Below are 7,591 nucleotides of genomic sequence, written 5' to 3' on the forward strand. Positions count from 1 at the left end.
ATTTTAATTTCTGCATATCTCTTTTGGACTGGTGAGAGCTGAATTCTCCTATCTGCCTCTACATTCCCTGTTTTGTGATATCACAGACCAGGTTTTCCCTGGAAAACCCCACAGGAAACTCAGGAGAGAAAGAGTGTGCAAAAGGCAGGTGACATACCGGCGTTTCTAAGAAAATAGTCTTGCATCTCAGGGGCCTCGGACACACTTTGATAACTGCTGCCCTACCCTAGGCGAGACTCTTCTACACAAGAGCCAGGCAAGGGTCCTGGCTTCTTTAATGAGTTATCGCAGCCACAGTCCTCCCTTCTCTGTGTTATTGTTTCCTACAACCTCCATTACTGCAGATGAGGATGTAATCCTCAGCTTGGGCCTCTAATCCCAGAAGACTGCCAGCCTTGAGAGGGAGGGCCCATCTACCATCCCTACACCCCGCACAGACTATTTTGAGTCAAGCCCTAGATAACTGCTAATCGGCACTGACTTTGTGTCTTATTCCTGAGGTTTATCGAAGGAACCAACATCTGGATGGAACTGAAATTTCCCTGCAGATAAACAAGGCTGATAAACCACCCCATTCCAACATCTGTTTCTGGGGCTCTTCAAAGCCCGGGAAACGCCCGGCTTCATCTAAGACGGGTCTTCTGCCTGCTCTTCCCGGGGGGTTCTGGGAGGCCACTACCATCCAGGGCTACTTGGACTCTCGGCCCCAGCCCCAGCACCCGAGTGGGAGGAAAGCCCGAGGCTGTGCCCCAGCCCTGTTCCCCCCGCCCCAACCCGCTCCCCGGCACCACAACCCCTCCCTGGCCGCCACCCCAACCCTGATCCCCCCCCCCCGGTTCATGTCCACTGGCCCCGCCAATGGCGCAGACGTACGTTTACTGTTCGTGGGTCGCCGCCCCGGACAGGATGTCGTCCTCCGACTGACCAGGCCAGAACTAGTCGCCAGGCCAAGCATGCCACCATCCCCAGCAGCAAGCACCGCCATGGTCCCGGGCAGCTGCACACTTCCGGAGCCCGCTGCCCGCCCCAGAAGCGCACGCCGGCCCGCGCGGGGCATGGCGCCTGTAGCCATGGCAACGCCGCGGGGCCCTCCCCTAGCGCTTGCATCGGACGTCCTCCCGAGCCTAGACGTGCGAGGGCAGAACTTGAGGAGCCAATGGGAGCCAGGGCGCGGCCAGGACGGGGGTGGGTGGAGGCTTTTGGGGCAGCTGGTCGGGGCCGGGGAGGGCGGGGCCGCGCGGAAGACCTCACATGTAGGTGGCGCCGGCCGGAGGCTGGGGCGGTGGTGCCACCAGTGGGCAGGGCAGCGGGGCAGCAGGGCGGGGGCACACTTACCTGTCCGTGTGCGGGGCTTGGCCTGGGCCCCGCGGCCTCCACTTGCACCGGACGTGGACCTGGGCTGCGGGTGGGAAAGATGGAGGACTGAGCCCAGGCACGCACGACTGACCAGGAAGGACACTTGAAGTGCAGATCCGCCAGGCCCGCTGCCGGCCTTGAATTCGCGCTGCTGGGCAGTTTCCAAGAAGACAGTGTCTGTCCCAAGAGGGGAGGTAGGGCAGGGGTGCCAGTCGCAGGGTTGGGTGCGGTCTCAAAGGAGAGCCACAGTGAGAGGGTGCAGATCGGACCCTGTGTTGGCGGGGCTAGGAACTTGGGGTATGGGGTGGGGATGGTGTGTGCCATGCTCTGTGGTTTCCCCAAGAACTCTCACCCCCAAGCAAGGGACCCTGCTCCCCCCACCCTTCACTGCATCCCCTGCCTTCCGCTGCACCACCGCCCCTGCCCCCGGAGTGTCCCATGTCCTCTCCCACACCTGGCACTGTCCCTGTTACAGGTACTGAGCTCCTGGTGGTTCCAGCCCGAGGGTGGGGGCTGTATCTGACCAGTTAGGATGCCTGGAGCCTTTGTATGAAACCTCAGAGCATAATGCAGGTGTGCACAGAGGCCCCTCAAACAGGATTCCCTGCATGGCCCGCCCCACCACGCACACACAGCACAGCTGCCACACCGGGCCAACCCTGCCGGAGGACCGCTGGTCCCTCTCCTCCTCTCCCTGATCAAGAGTGCACCGCCCACACTGCTGGGTATTTAGGGGGCCTTAGAAGAGCAGCTGGTATTTTCATGGGCAAATATTTGCTCTTTTGGGAAGATTTGAGTGCAAAGGGATATAGGTTATGCTTTTTCTGTTGCCCTGGAACTGGTGACTAGGATGCAAACTTAAGTCAAAGCACTTTTTAGAGAGAGCCGCAAAATATCTAACCCAAAGTTCTCTGTTCCCCAACAAAGGCAAAACCACCTGGCAGGTGGGGGCCTGGCCCCTCTTTCTGGAGGTTGGGGGTTTGCACCCTCCAGCTGTGACAGAGCCTGAAACAGCTCTGAACACACTCCAACAGGCTTTTCCAGCACAAACTACCTTTATTTTGAATCTGGGTGAAGGAACCAGCTGAGAAATCTGAGTAAATCTTCCTGGGTGTAACCATGCCTTTTATGCTGAATGAAAGAGCGGCTCTCCACATGCTAACATCTTAGAATTGAATGTGTGTCGAAGCCTTCATGCATGTAGCGTGTTGGGAACAGCGTTTCATGGTCAGGGGAACTATATAACTTACATGTGTATGGGGAAGCCCTCACTCCAACAGGCTTTTCCCGCGCAAACTGCCTTTATTTCGAAATTGGCTGTTGCTGAGAAATCTCTGTAAGCGTTCCTAGGTGTAACCATGCCCATTATGCTGGATGAAAGAGCGGCTCTACACTTGTTCACATCTCAGAAATGAATGTGTGTTGAAGCCGTCATTCACGTAGCTTGTTGGGAACACAGAGTTTCGTGGTAAGAAGAACTATGTAAATTACATGTCTATGATGAAGCAATTGCTCGAACTGGGTATTCCAGCGCATACTGCCTTTATTTCGAAACTGGCTTCTCAGGAGACCTGTGGTCTCCACTGCAGGTCTGTCTCCAAGCCCTGGGCCAGCATGGTGACTCTGCTACCCCTGTCTATTCTGGGAGGTCTAGGGGTCCTCCATGGCCCTTCCACCATTGTTTCTTTTGGAAACACCCCGCAGATGAAATGGGCCTGAGAACAGGAGGGCTGGATGCCAACAGCCACTGCCCAGTTTGTGGCTCCTGGGAGGGGCATCTCCTCTCCGTGGGCTCTGATCTCCCCTCTCCTCTTCCCCACCCCCACCCCTCTCCTCCTGCATTTTCTGATTGATCCCTGGATAATGGTCCATACTAGGAATGACCTGGGATAAGTTTTATGAGTCCTTAAGAAAAAAAAAAAAGAAATCTATAGACATATTACTGAAAGTAACTTCCATCTTTCCCAGGAAAGTCCTCTTTCCAATGTTTAAGGCTAGTTGACAGGGTGACAAATTGCCTAACCACTCACATCTGAGCAACTGCTAACTCTCTCCAGTTCCCCGCAGCATCCACCTCTGGCAACTTGGCCACAAAAGGGCAAGAAAGCTCTTTCCCCACGCCAGCGCCAGCGTGGCTTTGGAGGCAGTGGAGGCTGAGAGAAAGGGCCCCGCCCTGAACTTTGGGGGGGGCCTCCAGCCACAGCCAGAGGAGCGGGGGTTTTCAGAGTGCCCCAGCAGGGAAACCAGGCAAGGCTGCCTGGCCCAAGTCTTCCCTGCCCAGAGAGCCCCATGAATTGCTCTGGGCCCCACTCCCCATTTGAACCCCCTGCAAAAAGGTACCATGGGATCCACACCTGAGAAGGCAGAAGGATGGCCCATTGGCCTACAGTCCCAGTAGGTGTGTCCTGTGAGACCTGTGGCCACATATCTTCCTTGTCTCTCCAGGTCAGTGAAGGGTCTGTGCTAGGCACCTTGGTGGTCAGAGACATGGGAACAACTCTAAACTCTGAAGAAAGACAGAGAGACTCTGCCTGGAAGCAAGGGTTCCAGGGAGACGCCTTGCCCAGAACTGGGGGACTGTGTCCTGAGTAGACCCCTGGGAGGCAATGTGGGGCTGTGGGGTCCTCTTCAGAGAAGGGAGCGGGTGTGCTTTCCGGGGGTGGGGCCCTGCTTTGTCCAGTCATGTCCTTGTGTAAGACTCATTTACAAACACCTCCCAGTCCACCTAGGGGTGGCCCCAGGGGTGGGGGTAGAGGAGGAGAGTGAAGGGTGCAGACTTAGGGCCCCCTGACCCACACAGGGAGCCAAGGGTCAGTGGGAACATCGTGGGGGTCTAGTGCAGGGGTGGAGGACGAGCACTAAGAACATGCCAAGTCATGCAATAAAGTGACCCGTGACCACGAGACACAGGTGGCTGTACACCAAAGGAGGGAGATAGAAATTTAGACCCAGGGTCTGAGAAACTTGAGAGGGGCTGGAGGATCCCAGGAGCCCCGAGGAGCAGCTCTCCTAGGGGCACAGACATCCCAATACACACATTTCTCATGGATGCACTTTGGGGTGCAGAGTGAGTTACCAGGATCCTGAAATTAGTATGGAATCCCACCCCCTTGTTCATCACGGTTCCTGGAAATAAATTGCTGTCATTTGTCCCTGGACATGCACAGGGGAGCTGGCTGCTGTGGGGGTCACTGCAGGACAACAAACTTCTGGTGTGGGCTCTGTGACTCCAGAAACCCAGGGGTATTTCTTAACGGGAGCACCTAGAGACCATGCCTGCAAGGACCACCCTCATGATATGGCCAAGGAGCCCATGGTACCCAGGCCACCAAGTGACCAAGTTGTGAGGCTGCCTGGGATTTCCTGGGGGCGTGTAGATTCCTGTGTTCAGCACGTGGGCCCAGGACAGCAAGACGGTCTGCCCAAAGAGGGGCCTGCCCTCCTGATGATGGCTCCTAACACCTGCAGGGAAACTGCTCCCAGGGCTCCTGGAGGTCCATAGTTAGATTGTCCGGACAGCCATGTGGGGTCACCTTCCCCTGATGCTGAGGCAGACCTCTCCCCATTGAGGCCCAGGGGACACCTGGCTCAGGTCCCACCTGTGTGCCCTGGACACGCAGAGCCCCAGAGCTCTGGCACAGCCTGGGGTGTGGTCGTGTCGGGGCAGGGAAGGCCCAGGGAGGGAGCTCATTCAGGAGCAGAGGCCACTCTGCAGGGATGTTGGGCCTGGCAACGATGCACTTCTTCAGAACTCCCCTGCTCTGGGTTTCCAAGCTGTGGGATGGAAGGGCCTCTCCTTCCTGCGGTGCAGTTTGGGGAACTAGATCCATCGTCAATGTCGGCCCTGAAAATGCAGGCTGCGCTACATCCATTCCTGGAAAGAAAAATCAGGCCCCTCCAGTCCAGGTGACTCAGAAAGTCATTCACCAATGTTCGTGGTCCCCAGTTTAGGCTTTGAATAAGAGCTGAGCGGCTCAGGAGGCCAGATCCCTGTCCGTGGCTCCAGGAGTAGTCTTTCTGCTGGGGATAGGATCTTCACAAACACCTGTGTCTTTGTGGGACACTCCCCTCTGACCAGCTGGGAGGCAGTTGTGGGAAATCGTGCTTCCATGAGCAGAGGGCCACCAAGTGGTGGGGGCACAGGAGACTGTGAGAATGAGTCCCACAGCCTTTCTGGAATCAAAAAACTGGCAAATGTGAAAAAGTGCATAATTTGTTTCATTGAACAGGCTGCTTATGTATGTTTGGAGGGCCAGGTTCAAGGACTGCATCCCTCCAGGACAATAGCCTCAAGAGAAGAACAGACAGAGCAGGAGATCTGGGGTTTCTCCCAGGAATGAGGCAGAACAGGGATTTCCGCAGATTTGCAAGGAGTCCCTGACCACTGAGCACGGGGTTACAACCCCACGTGACCCCTGTTGTGTTTGGCTTGGGCTCTGGGTCTGGCCTGATCATATATTCTTCCAGCTGAGTTCCAGAAACCCAGAGGGTGGACTTAGAGGGGCTGCGTTTGGAACCTAGTGAGGAGGTGGAGGGTCCTTTATCTTGAGTCCCTTCAGCCTAATCACCGTAGCTGAAGCCCAACACCCCCCAGGCCCCCATTGTGGCCGTGGAGGGAGAGCAAGCCTGGCAGGCGACCTAGGGGTCCCACTGCTGTGTCCCTCCCTTGTCTTTGTTCCCTTTAACCCCGGAAGGTGTGATTGTCTCGTGTCATGGTGGCCACTTCAGTGTCCCTCCCAGCAATCTCTCTTCTCCATCAGGTGGGTTTCCCAACCCGCTCAGCCTTCTCTCTGCATGGATGCTGAAGGACCAGTCCCACCTGAAGTTCTGAGCTTGAGCAGTAAGATGGAAACAAAGAAGCCAATGGAAACAAAGAAGCAAGTGTTTGTGGCAAAGCTCCCCACCACAGAGAAGCTGCCCTGAGTGGAAGGGAGGGTGTGGGCATGTCCATTTGTTTCCTGTCTCCCAGTGCTCTTAGCTTTCTTATTGCAGACCTGCATGGTTACAACAAAATGATCTGCAAAACTGAAAATATTTACTCTCTCGCTTTTACAGAAAAGGATGTCCAGCCTCTGGTCCTGGTACCAGGCAAGTGATTGGAGTTCCTTTCCATTTTGTAAACATCTGGGCAGTCCTAGGTTTGCAAAAGTCTTTAAGAGTAGTTACGGAGTTTTGCTTCTAAAACTTTATATGGCTGTATATACTTCTGAGATGCGGTTGTGCTGTGTATTTCTGAGCCGGGTTTATCTCAAACTGTTTCTCACTTCTTAAACCAGACATTCCTAAATTCCAAGGGGAACTGCATATTAAGGAAGCATGGAATTTAGGAAAAGGATACAGATCTCATTTCCTTTTAAGCATCGATGTACCTCCATCATGGCAGTATTGGTTATGTGTTATTGATAGGAGAACTAAATAGTAACCAGATTAATAGAAAACAGGGGATTTTAGGTACATAGGTTCATTTTTCAACCTTTTTTGTAATGTTTGCAGTTTAAGATGACCATTCCTGAGAAACAGGCAACCTCTTAGAATGAAATAGCATTTCCTCTGAACCATAGTTAATTTTTATTTCGCAGACAGCAGGAAGGGCAATCACACATCACACATTACACATCACACATTTGGGGAAGTCAAAGAGAAAATGTAACTTTCTGGGAGCGCACTCCCCCGTCTCCCCCTGCTCTTTTCTCTGTCCCATTCTCCCTGGAAGGCACTTTCTCATCTTCTGCTCATGACTCCAGCAACTCTTTCTTCCTCCTCGTCCCTCAGCTGGTAAGGTTACTTTTCTACTTTGAACAAGCAAACAAGCCAACAAAAGAGAAATCTCACAAGCAACTCCCAGCACATCCGCTCGCCTTCTGATGTCTGTGACCTCACTCTCGGTGCCCCGCCTCTTATTACAAGTGATATCGAAAGCCAGATCCTCCAAAAGTCCCCGAGGCCCCACCCCTCCCATCTTCTCTGGGTTGTCACTCCCAAAACCATCCTCTTTTTCACTACCTCATCTCTTTTGTTCTCCTGCTAGCTAGCTCCTATCAGTATATAAACGTCCATTCTCTTGAAAGAAACAAACAGCACTCCTTGACCCTAATTCACCCCCACCAGTTGCCACCCTGTGTCTTTGCAGCAAATCTTTAAGGAGTTGTTTAAACTCACTGTCTGCATCTTCTCTTGAGCCATCCACTTTTACACCCTCTTTGGCTTTTCCCTGATCCCTCGCTCTATGGAAACT

Source organism: Camelus bactrianus, chromosome 35 (assembly GCF_048773025.1).
Source record: "Camelus bactrianus isolate YW-2024 breed Bactrian camel chromosome 35, ASM4877302v1, whole genome shotgun sequence".
NCBI lineage: Eukaryota > Metazoa > Chordata > Mammalia > Artiodactyla > Camelidae > Camelus > Camelus bactrianus.